Genomic DNA, 13,093 nt, shown 5'->3' on the forward strand with positions numbered 1-13,093 from the left:
AACCTTCACATAGGGGGACTCTAATGTGCACGTATAGTGAGGAGGGAGAGCTTTGAAATTAGTGAACTGACAGTAAACTAGGGTGAACTAGAGGTAAACTAAGGTTTTTTACTTCACCATAGTGAACTAGGGGTGAACTAAGGGTAAACTAGTGGTGAACTTGGCCTCGCCTGTAAATGTGGGTTCACAGAGGTGAACTAGGGATGAACTAAGAGTGAACTAAACTCAGCTTCCTACAATATGGAATCACTTGAAGACCATGCGGGCAACGAGATCATATCGAACCTAGAGTGGGAGAGTGACTCAAGCAGTAGCAACACATGTGATCAAGCTAGTGACTCTCCGAGCTCCTTTGAAGGTGATGAAGTCATATCGTGGAGGACACAAACAAGGTTACCTTCCTTCGATCCACTAGCATATGTTTCTCCTATTTTCTATTCTTTTGAAAGGAGTACTTATGAGTTGATGAAGAATGTGATTAGGGATGACACTTTAATCACCTTGGCAACTCTTAAAGCTTGTGATACTAGAGGGGTGCTAGATTTGGGTAGATGGAGAAAAATGAAGGAAGGTTTGTGCTTGGGACAACCTAAAGATGGCATGAGTTTTCTTTGTTTACCCTCATCATCTTCAAAGCTCAAGATATCTTATCTCGAAGAATGGGGGAACATTGTCCAAGGTTGCCACACAAAGGGGTATGAACAAAATCACTTGGGGATAGAAGATACCATTAAAACGATCAAGCTAGAGTGGTGTGTGGACATTAGAAGACATGGGATTCCACTTGACTATGTGAAGGACCTTTTCAGTGCTTGTGAGTGTAACAGATGGAAGGAATACTTAGAGGCGTGCAATAGTGCCAAAAGAAATCATACATATGTGCGTTTTCCGCATCACAAAAGTGTAGATGTATCAGAAGTAAAAGCAGCTTTGGTGGATATTATGGTTGAGCATAAAGTGAGGCTTGTTATGGTCCGTTCCAGTAAGAGCCATGGTATCTCTAAGACCACTATCGATTACATTTGTCGTAGAGGTGGACAACCCCATAATAAAGGTACCAAAAAGAGGCTTAGAAAAACAAAGAAGTGTGGATGCCCTTTCAAAGTCAAAGTAGAATATCTTGATGGTAACAAAAAGGCCTCCATTTTGTTGTTTCCTCTTCATGAAGGACATACCCCTGGTAGTCGTGAGCATTTATACCACTTACCTATCCACCCAAATGTGATTGAGTGTTGTATGGAAGATCTATTTGATGTTGGCAATGCACGAAGTGTTGCAAAGATGTCCTTATCAAAAGAGCAATTACATTATGAACGGTCTTCTTCCGTTGATCAAGTGACCTTCAGGTTCTTTATGATACAAAGGGAAGTTTCAATGATGTCATTTCAAATACGAAATCAAGGTATTGACTGGGCTATCTCTTTGATTCAAGTACACTTTGTAATTTCTCGTGGTGAAACTAATGCATTTTAGGTATACTTCTCATTTTGTGCTCCAAGGAAAACTTTCTAGGGATGATTGGACATGTATGTTGACCGAGGCTACAATGCTAAAGAAGCAGGGAAAGGTATCCATAATATTTTGTGCTCGTTGTGTGAGTCGTAGTGACCAAAAGTTGTTTGAGCATAGTGCCTATTGAAGATTTTTTTGTGAAAACATGCAGGTGTGCTACTACCAACCTTACAATCCTCATGCAGCAAATGACAGTGAAAAGCCCTTTATTCTTATCATTCAAAACCAATGGATGTTGGAAATGGCTATGCGATTCTCTCGGCATAACTCATGGGCTATTGATAGCACTTTTAAGACGAATGCGTTTGGGCTACCACTATATGCCGCTGTCTTGCCAAACCAACATGGTGTGGGTATTCCAATTTGGTTTATGATGTGCTCTAATGACCCAGGCTCAGACCATGAGAGGATAGCATTAGAGATAACATTATCTACAATCCTATCTAGAATGGGGAATGTTAGACCTACCGCCCTTGTCATTGACAAATCTACTTTAGAGCTTGAAGCATTCTCAAAGGTCATCAATGGAGATGAATGTTGTTGGCATTCTTATGAAACGGGACCCCGATGTAAAGAATGAGGATGCAAGAGAGCTACACAAGACAAGCACAAAGCACACAGAGATGGAAAGCTTCTTCTTCTTCTTACAGAAAAGAGAATACAAAATGACTAAGTGCTAAAACGGAAAAGTAGCACATATGTACATGCGGTCACTAAGTGTGAACTCGCTTGAAGCGTACTAGGCTGGCACTATAAGTGTAGTCCAGCTGTAGAATCACTGGCAGAGATCCTCCGTGTCAGTCACCTAACGCGCCAGTGAGTAAATGTCATAAGCGGCCAAGACCCGTAGTGGATGCCAGCTCATGATGTAGAGCTCGACATCTCAACACTCCCCCTCGAGCTCTGCATGTCGCAGAGTCCAAGCATAGTCCGGAAACGTCGAAGCTTCTCAGCTCAGAGGGCCTTGGTAAAGATATCCGCTATCTGCTCCTCTGTGCTGACGTAGACCAAGTCGATGTCGCCCGCGAACACTCGCTCTCGAACGTAGTGGTAATGGACCTCTATGTGTTTGGTCCTGGCATGGAACACTGGGTTCCTAGCCAACTGCATGCTGCTGAGGTTGTCACAATGGATGAAAATCTGTTGGTCCACCTGCACTCCCAAGTCCTCAAGTAATGTGCGTAGCCAAGCTACCTCGCACGCCGCAACTGCTGCACCTCTGTACTCGGCCTCTGTGCTCGATAAAGCAACCGTAGGCTACTTTTTGCTGCTCCAAGTAACAATAGCACTCCCAAAAGAGAACATGAAGCCACTCGTAGATCTCCTATCAACAATGTTACCTGCCCAATCTGCATCTGTATACCCATACAATGCTAATGGCACATCTGCTGCATAGAACAATGCGTAGTCAAGAGTCCCTTGCACATACCTTAGTGTGCGTCGTACTCCATCCAAATGTGGCTTCCTCGGAAGCTGCATGAACTAACTCTCCAAGCCTACTGTGTAGCTCAAGTCTGGCCTCGTGATAGTCAAGTAGATTAGACTACCCACAATCTTCCTGTACATCTTGACATCCTCAACAACATCACCCTTCTCTGCACTCAGCTTTGCATTCACATCCAAGGGAATAGAAATTGGCTTACAATCAACCATACCATACTTTGACAACATGTCCAAAGCATATTGTCTCTGTGATAGCCATACACCCTCTGGAGTCCTGATCACCTCAATGCCAAGAAAGTAGCGCAACTCGCCCAAATCTTTCATTTCAAACTCCTGTTTGAGAAGACCCTTCACATGGTCAATCTCCATAGCATTGTCACCCACAATAATAAGGTCATCTACATATATGGTAATGACCACAATCCCCACATCACTCTCACGTACATAGAGTGAATGATCTGCATGAGCTCTCCTAAACCCAATACTGACAAGATACTTGGTCATCCTGTCATACCATGCTCTAGAGCCCTGCTTCAAACCATACAAAGCTTTGAGAAGCCTGCATACATAATCTGGGTAACCTAGATCGACATAACCAGGTGGCTGATCCATATACACTTCCTCTTGCAACTCACCATTCAAGAAGGCATTCTTTACACCTATTTGATGCATAATCCATCCTCTAGATGCAGCCACTGCTATGACAGCTCTCACAGTCGTCATCTTTGCCACTGGAGCAAAGGTCTCCTCATAGTCTATGCCATACGTCTGTGCATAACCCTTTGCGACCAGCCTTGCCTTGTGACGCTCAATGTTACCATCAGCCTTATGCTTGGTTTTATACACCCATTTACAACCAATAGCTTTCTTGCCACTTGGCAATGGCACCAACTCCCATGTGTCGTTTGCTTCCAATGCAGCCATCTCTTCATTCATTGCATCATCCCAATGCACATTTCCAACTGCATCCTCAAAACATGTGGGCTCCACATCCTGTATCACCTTAGCCATGTAGGCTTGGTGATGCGCTAGATACCCACCATCATAAGTCAATTTCTGAACTGGATTTCTGACTCTGTTAGATCTGCGTGGTCCTGGGTCACTCCTTTGCCCTTTAGCATCTTCTTGTACTTTCCTTACACCAGGTGTCCTGACAACCGGAATTCCTAATTCCTCATCAAGACTTTGTTCAGAACCATCTGAATCCATGTCTACATGTGAAAAACCTGATGATGCATCAGCCATAAGGGGAGGTTCATCAACCTTTTCCTTTCCTTTTCGTGATACATTCCCTGTACCTGCTGGTGGAGTAACCTGCGTACGTAGTCTACCATTCCATGGCTTCTCAACAGAGCCACGAGAAGAGAACTCTTGTGGTCCACTCAAAACCTGTGACTGTGGCCTCACATTTTGTACAACCACATCATCTTTTACATCAGCCCCAATAGTGCCATGTGCATTGCTGTACCAGCTGCTCATTTCATCAAAGACTACATCTCTGCTCACTCGTAATTCTCGTGTAGTAGGATTGTAGCACCTGTACCCCTTTTGTTCAAGGGAATATCCCACAAGAATATATTTCTCTGCTTTAGGATCCAATTTCCTACGCAACTCATCTGGTACATGCACGTAAGCTATGCAGCCAAACACTTTCAAGTGTGCCAAATCAGGCTTTGTACCTGTAAACTTTTCCTCAGGCGTTACATCATGCACCGCAGCTGTAGGTGTCCTGTTCATAATGTACACAGCTGTATTTACAGCTTCAGCCCAGAAATGATGAGGCATGTTCTTCTCATTCATCAATGCACGTGCAACCTCTGCAATGTGCCTGTTTTTCCTTTCTGCGACCCCATTCTGCTGTGGAGTATATCTGCATGTAAACTGCTTGCGTATACCATGCATTCGTAGAAAATCTGAAAAATCATTTGAGAAGTACTCTCCCCCTCCATCTGACCTCAATGTCTTGATTTGCATATCTGTCTCCTTCTCAATCATGACTTTGAAGTCTTGAAAGTGACCAAACACTTCACTTTTGTTACGCATGAAGTAGACCCATACTTTCCTTGTATGGTCATCAATGAAAGAGACATAGTACCTGCAACCATGTATACTTGCATTGTCGGTTGGACCCCAAACATCTGTGTGCACCACCTCAAGTGTCTTTTTACATACATTGCGCTCATGTGGAAATGAGCCCTTTGACTGTTTTCCAAACTGGCATGCTGCACACACTTTATGCATACCATCCACCTTGAATTTGGGCAAACCTTTTACAATCTGTTTTGATTGCATGCTGCGCAATCTCTGCTCATTGACATGGCCAATGCGTTTGTGCCAAATGTCAACATCAGCCACAACACCTGTGCCCTGTGCAAATAATGCATCTTTTACCTCAGACATGTCTACATTCAGCGTAAACCTTCTGCCCACACATTTTCCCTTTGTGATCAGCTTACAGCCATTCTGGAAATCTTCTACATAACAACCATTCGGATTGAAAGGAACCTGCAAACCCTACTCAACCATTTGTCCAACAGAAACAAGATTCTTTGTAATGTTTGGGACATGAAGTACATCTGCTAAGTACTTTGATTTGCCACTCTTCGTATTTAGAGGTATGTCTCCTACATGAGCAATGGGGTGAGCTGTGTCATCTCCTGTCTGCACATAGCTTGACACATCTGGTTTGCGCATATCTCTAAACCACTCTCCACGAGACGTCATGTGATTAGAGGCACCTGAATCCACATACCAAACATCATCTTGGGTGGAATTCTCTGCAGTCATTGTATTCATTACATGCGCTCGTTTTTGCAGTCATCTGCATCTCTGCTAGTAGATGCATAGTTGCCATGTTCTCTCTTTCCACTTGCTTTTCCCTTTGGACAGTCACGTGACATGTGACCTCTTTCACCACAAGTCCAACATTCTCTGCTATCTCGAGTATGTTGCTGCCTGCTTGATCCTGCACCACGACCTCTTTGACTCCCCCTGCCTTGAGACTAGTTTCCCCTGCCACCTGTATTATTTTGATTTGATTGAACTTCTTGAAATTGGCCCCTGCAACCTCTTGGGCCTCGACCACGACCTCTACCTCTACCTCTGTTGGAGTTAGAATAGAAGGCTTGTTCAGAATTATTTCTGCCATGAGAAGAAGATGTGTCAAGGTTCTTCTCCTCAAGAATAAGCATAGAAATCAAATCTTGGAACACGGGGATGTCGTCTCTTGTATTCATGGAAGACTTGAAATGTACATACTCATCTCCTAGACCATCCAAGCATGCACGGACAATGTCATCGTCTTCCACCGAGACTTTAATAGATCCAAGAGCCTCAATGATACTCTTGATCTTCAAGGCATAATCATTGATTGAGAGGTTGTTCCTCTTAACCTGATTTAGCTCTGACTTTAGTTGAAGCTTCCTGGCCTTGGTGTTCACCTCGAACACTCTGCCTAAGTTTTTCCATGCAATGGAGGGGGTTTCAGCATCCTGTAGATAGCCCATCATGCCATCTGTGATGCTCATAGAAAGCCAATACATCACTTTGCTCTGGCCCTGTTGCCAGTCCCTCAAAACTTTCCTTTGTTCTGCTGTAGCATTTGCCTCGGGAATCTCTGGTTCCTTTTCATTGTATCCTTCTACATAGTCCCAATAACCTTTTCCTTTTAGGAAATTTGTTATTCTGAACTTCCATGCAGGGTAGTTATTTTTCTCAAGCTTCTCAGTGACAATCTGACTGAAACCGTCAGACATTTTGAAGCACTAAGACAAAATAGCTGCAATCTGCAAAAACCTGCAAATCTGTTGAACCTGCTATCGTGGTACCTGTAACGCTTTCTACACTCAATGAGTGTCCACAATCAAGCGTACATACAACCACTGTACTTGTACAGTAAATCTCTGTGTACTGCACTTTGGAGACCTGCTCAGAAACTTGGACGAAAAACCCCTTAAAAAATTTTCGCTGCGCGAGGCGCCTTCGACATCTGGTCGTGGATTGCGAACGAAGGGATTGTGATGCTCTTGCTCTCTTAGTCTCTCTTGCCTGCACCAGGCTCTTATACCATGTAAAGAATGAGGATGCAAGAGAGCTACACAAGACAAGCACAAAGCACACAGAGATGGAAAGCTTCTTCTTCTTCTTACAGAAAAGAGAATACAAATGGACTAAGTGCTAAAACTGAAAAGTAGCACATATGTACATGCGGTCACTAAGTGTGAACTCACTAGAAGCGTACTAGGCTGGCACTATAAGTGTAGTCCAACTGTAGAATCACGGGCAGAGATCCTCCGTGTCGGTCACCTAACGTGCCAGTGAGTAAATGTCGTAAGCGGCCAAGACCCGTAGTGGATGCCAGCTCATGATGTAGAGCTCGACATCTCAACACCCGAGAGCAACGTTTTTGCCACATTATTGTGTGTTGGTTCCACACAAAGAAAGCATGGGTGGAAAATCTTCTTCCAAAGGTTTGTGGACTCTTCTTTGTGAATGCAATGCATGTGTGGGTCTCTGTGCATCTTGATAACCAATTGTTCTTGTATATGTAGGTACCAAAGGAGCTCCAAGATCATCTTTATTGATCAATGACAACACTTATGCATGCCTTCAACGAGGTAGAATTTGAGAATCATTACCAAGAACTTCTTCAACACTATGCAGCTCATGTTAATGTGCAAAGATATGTGACAAATGGTTGGTGTGGACGTGACTGCCCATGGCGTAGAAGATGGCCCAAGTTTGGTCGTTTATTCAACTATGGAAATGTTGACACTACCAACTTAGTGGAGAGATTGTGGCAATACATAAAGTATGCCTTATTAGATGCGCGGATCAATAGATCGATTGTGGATCTCTTGCATGCTATTGTGGGTGATTCAACAATTGGCACTAGAATGGGTGGTACTTTATTAGAGTTCTTCAAACAAAAACAAGAAATAGGTAAGACAAGCCCTCATGGATTGATTTCTCTCTTTGTTATGAAAGAGGGATCTTAAACTTGATTTGGTATTGTTACTCTAGTTGACTCGGGCCGCTACAACATCCGGGGCTCTTCAAAGCAACACACTACGCGATTACATGGTGGGGAGAAAATACTACAATTGTATGAGGGTGATCCTTCCACCTTGGAAATTGTGAATGAGATGACACTATTATTCAAGGTTCGAAGTATTTCTAATACAAGCCACTGGTATCATGTCAACATGCAATGCAACTACTGTAATTGCCCAGATTGGGCAATCGGGTGTAAACACCTATATGCACTTGACCTAATCATAAAAAAGTACTTTCCACACTTGTATACCTTCATTCCAACTGTGGATAATGAGCATGCCGTTGATAAAGATCTCCAGAACACAAAAGATATCAATGAATATTTCGCAGGCAACTCAATTGAGGATGGGGTTGATGATAGTGAGGTCTTGAAATGTGTAAGCGAGGTCAGAAGCATACTTACAAGGATTGAAGAAGGCTTGAAGGACAATGATCCGGTGCAAAAAGCAATCTTGTTACGTGAACTCAACATTTGCAAGGATACCTTACTAAAGACCTCGCCACCAAAGGCGATTGAGATGCCTATGAGAGGAAGTATACGGCAAATACAAGCACATGTGACTCAAACAAAACTTGGGCATGGGAAGAGTCCACAAGAAGTGGAGCCAAACATAGAGGTTTATGAAGCAGGGACATCCCAACCAACAAAGCGAGCTCACGTAACTGGTATATTGCGAAGGAAACATCAACGTGGCAGGTCTCGAGTTCGATTTCATGAGACACCACGAATTTAGTGTCCACATTGTTGCACCAAAACATTCATGGTTGACCCTAGGGTTACCATTACATGTGCAACTTGCCATGCATTATTGCCTTTATTGTCACAACATACCCTTCCGGATGGAGAGACCTACCTAATAGATAAACATGTGAGAATATGTGATATCCCAACAAATGTAGTATGCAAGATTATTTCTTGTACATCGAGAGGAACCCCAACAGATGAGAGAGACTTTACAATGGTTCAAGACAATGGTGAAGTTCTCCGTAATGTGTTTGCATCCCAATGGAGGCTTGTGCTCGTATGATGGATCCATTTGGTAAGGTATATTATTTGGTTTAATCAAGGTTTATGTCTATTTCACTTCTAGTTACACTTGTCTTGATACACTTCCACTCAATATATGAATTTACATTTGGTTTGCAATATGGTATGCTCTAGGAATTTTTGTGGTACTCACACCAAATCAACCCCTAGTTCACCCTTAGATTACCCCTAGTTCACTCTTAGTTCACCCTTGTCTCTGCCAAAACCAATGCTCATCCCTAGTTCACCCTTAGTTCACCACTGTAGGGAAAAAACTCATGCTCTCGGCACTCATTCTCAGATTAGGTCCCTAGTTCACCCCTAGTTCACCCTTAGTTCACCACTGTATGGCCAAAACCATCCTCTCGGGAATCATTCTCAGATTTCATCCCTAGTTCACCCCTAGTTCACCTGTAGCTCACCTCTAGTTCACCCCTAGTTCACCATACTGCAATTAGACTAGGTCACCCCTAGTTCACCCTTAGTTCACCACTGCAAGGCCCAAAACCATCCTCTCGGGAATTATTCTCAGATTTCCTCCCTAGTTCACCCCTAGTTCACCATACTGCAGTTAGACTAGGTCACCCCTAGTTCATCCCTAGTTCACCCTTAGTTCACCACTGTAAGGCCCAAAACCATCCTCTCGGGAATTATTCTCAGATTTCCTCCCTAGTTTACCCCTAGTTCACCTTACTGCAGTTTGATTTGGTCCCTAGTTCACCCCTAGTTCATAGTTAGATCACCCCTAGTTCACCGAGTTTTCCTCCCTAGTTCACCCTTTGTGCACCCTTAGCTCACCCTTGGGTCACCCCTTATGCCTAGTTTGTATCACAAATGGAGGCTTCGTTGTCATGTAATTTGCATTACCTTAGTTCAAGACTCGGCTCCTTATATTTTGTAGCAATTCCTCGTTACCATTTTAGCCTTTTACCCCTACAATAATTGGTCTATTGTTGTCATGTAATTTGCATTACCTTAGTTCAAGACTCGGCTCCTTATATTTTGTAGCAATTCCTCGTTACCATTTGAGCCTTTTACCCCTACAATAATTGGTCTATCACAAGTGATGTAATTTGCATTACCTTAGTTCAAGACTCGGAGCCTTATATTTTACAGCAATTCTTCGTTACCATTTGAGCCTTTTACCCCTACAATAACTGGTCTATCATTTTGTGTTGATCACCCCATTTCTCGCAAGGTTGATCTTCACTCTTAGAGAATTAGAATCGATCTTAACACATCATTTCTTACATGCCCACACATTATTTTTTACATCATAACACATTATTTCTCACATCATAACACATCATTTCTCACATAGCAAGAGTAGATGCATAGAGAGACATATTGGAGGAATCAAGATGGATTATATTGCACTATGCTCTCATAAGATCTCAAAAGTTACATCTCAAAAAGTTACATCACAAAAGTGTTTCATATAATAAAGCGATTTTCAATGCATGAGATAAAGAAGAGATGCTACATAGATATCCTAGTATGGGGTGTCCAAAACACATCATCCTTGCACTCCATCAAGTCCTAGAGACTTTTTGCTCCATGCTATAAGCTCCTCTTTTAGCCTTTGAACGGATTGGTGCTTGAACCAAGTCTTTGTGAGCTGTACATCAAACATAGAGAGTTAGTGAACCATGTAAATCACTAAAGATAGACCATCACATAAAGTTAAGTGTTTTTTCAATGAAAAACAATTACATACCCAACTCTTTGATTGTTTGCCAAAGGCCCCAGCAATAAGATGCTTCATATAAGCCATAACATAAAACCCACAATCATGGGCATTTGGTTGACGAGGAACCTAAAGACATGCATCAATTTTCAATAGTAAAAAATCATATAAATTGATCTTATCAACATGACAACACATGTGTACAACACTTGAGCCATTGACACACCTCAAGTATTTCTAGTGGTGAAAGTCCTTTTCGTGGTTTTGTCATGAAGTCTTTCAAACCCTCGTTCGAACAATTGTGAGATAGAATCTCAAGAACCCTACAAGGAAAGCTCTTAGATCCAACTCTCACCCAATAACCTCTATATTCCTTACCACATACATACCTATAAACACTAGCAAGATAGGTTGTGCCATTAGAATTCGACAATGAATTGAAGTACATGATAGTATGTGAATCCCATGGAAATTTGTCAAGCTTTTTGAAGTGATTGTTGAAGATGACATAAAGGACCCAATGGTTCTTTAAACAAGACATAAATATGCAACAAATTAAGCATGACAACCAAAGGTACATCACATCACTTTCAAGCTAAAAGAAAGTGAATAAAGCATACCTACTAACTATTGGTAGAAAAAGGAACCAATGTTGAGACATATCTAAACCTTGCAAGTAATTCTTGATAACTGCAACGTCTTCATGGTGACGTAGTGTAACATAGTCATACCATAAACTATCCATGAACCAAAATTTGTCTAAAATCTCTTTAGGCAATGTGTTTTCTATCCAACTATCACCATAAAAAACAAAGACATTGCGTTGAAAACTTACATAATACACAAAATATTTTTGAAAGCATAGAAATGAGCTTTAAGCTATACTTACATCATAAACAAGTTCATTGTTTTTGTGGAAGCTTTGGCATGAGAAATATCTTCAAGCATTTTCATGTCCACTTCCGAAATTATATTAGATCGATGAGATCTAAAGTGAATCGATGATCCACTTTCAAAACTATATGTCGAAGCAAATTCAAACATTAACAAATGATAGAGAATGTCAAACCTTTAGAGGATGGTAATATTCACCTTGCTTTTATGGACTCGTTGCCATTACTACTACTTGCTTCCAAGTTAATTCCCCCGTTGCTTATCACCAAAGAAAGTGGCATGTCTCCTTTGCAAAGAGGAGAGTCACTAATCATTTGGATTTGCTTTGATGAACCAATGGTCACTCGAATCTAAAGTATATTGACAAGATCAAGAGAAGCTAAGTAACATTATTTACTATATGCATGATTTATATGACTACATGAACAAAGTTTTACCCGTTTTCCTCTTTGAATGGACAACGAATTTTCAAGCAAGGAAGCACCTAGTGGTACAGGAGTATCCTCTATGAATTTCTTTTTTTTTCCTTGCTTCACGGGTGCAAGCAAAGGACCATGACCATCATCCAATGTGAGATTTGGCTACAAGACATGCAACTCATTTAACACCAAAACATCATACCATACAATTAGTCATTTAAATAACGACACTACATGCGACATACCAGAGTACATGCTTGCTCAATATCAGCTTTCTCCTCTACTTTTTTGTCCTCTACGTTTTCCTCTTCCTTATGTATTTTTCCATCGGGGTTACGCTTCTAAAAAGAGTCAAGAGCGTAGAGCAAAAACAAAAAAAACTTAATCCTTATAACAAATAAAAATTGATGGTTGTGATATATATGCTTACATTCGATTCGAAGCCACCATCAATCCGTTTTTGTATAGCCGCCATGCGTGCATCTTTTGTGCTCATGTAGTCCCCTAATGCATTGGCCATTTCTCTTTCTATAGAAGCTTCTTTCGATCCCTTTGCTAGCTTCTCACTCTCATCGAAAGCATTCCATTTTAGAAGCAAGGATTTCTCCCTCCCTTGTAGAAACTTTGATTTATTTCTCTCGAACTTATAAGCCGCATCCTTGAAGCGCACCTTTGATTGCTTCTCGTATGTGTTTGCCCTTGACGAAGTCCGATTCATCATGCCTCGAGGTCGACCACCCTTGCGTAGCGGAATATCACACTTGGTGTCATGATCATCTCGAAGATGGTCCATCATGTCGACCCTCTTCTCGTAGCATATTTTGTTAGCCCGGCACTCTTCCGTTGCAATGCATTGCCGAGTTTTTTTCCCATTGTCACGCACAATTTTGATGTAGAGCGGCCTCGCATCTTCCATCCCTCGTGATTGTTTATTTGCGAGCTTCTTGAAGCGGGACGTTTAATCGATTGCTCTCCTTCTAAAACTTAAGACATGGTATTAGGCTTAATGCACGCTGAGGGTATAAGGCTATTGTAGACCTATCCCGCAATCAAAGC

At 41.9% G+C, this 13,093-nt stretch overlaps 2 pseudogenes; one reads left to right on the forward strand and one right to left on the reverse strand.

Annotated features, from left to right (window-relative positions):
• Positions 1-240: 240 nt before the first annotated feature.
• Positions 241-9,219, forward strand: LOC147417783 (uncharacterized; annotated as a pseudogene).
• A 1,270-nt stretch (positions 9,220-10,489) lies between these two features.
• LOC147417784 (uncharacterized) lies at positions 10,490-12,953 on the reverse strand (annotated as a pseudogene).
• Between the last annotated feature and the right edge of the window lie 140 nt (positions 12,954-13,093).

The sequence above is a fragment of the Adiantum capillus-veneris genome, chromosome 30, assembly GCF_014529385.1.
Source record: "Adiantum capillus-veneris isolate H3 chromosome 30, ASM1452938v2, whole genome shotgun sequence".
Lineage (NCBI taxonomy): Eukaryota > Viridiplantae > Streptophyta > Polypodiopsida > Polypodiales > Pteridaceae > Adiantum > Adiantum capillus-veneris.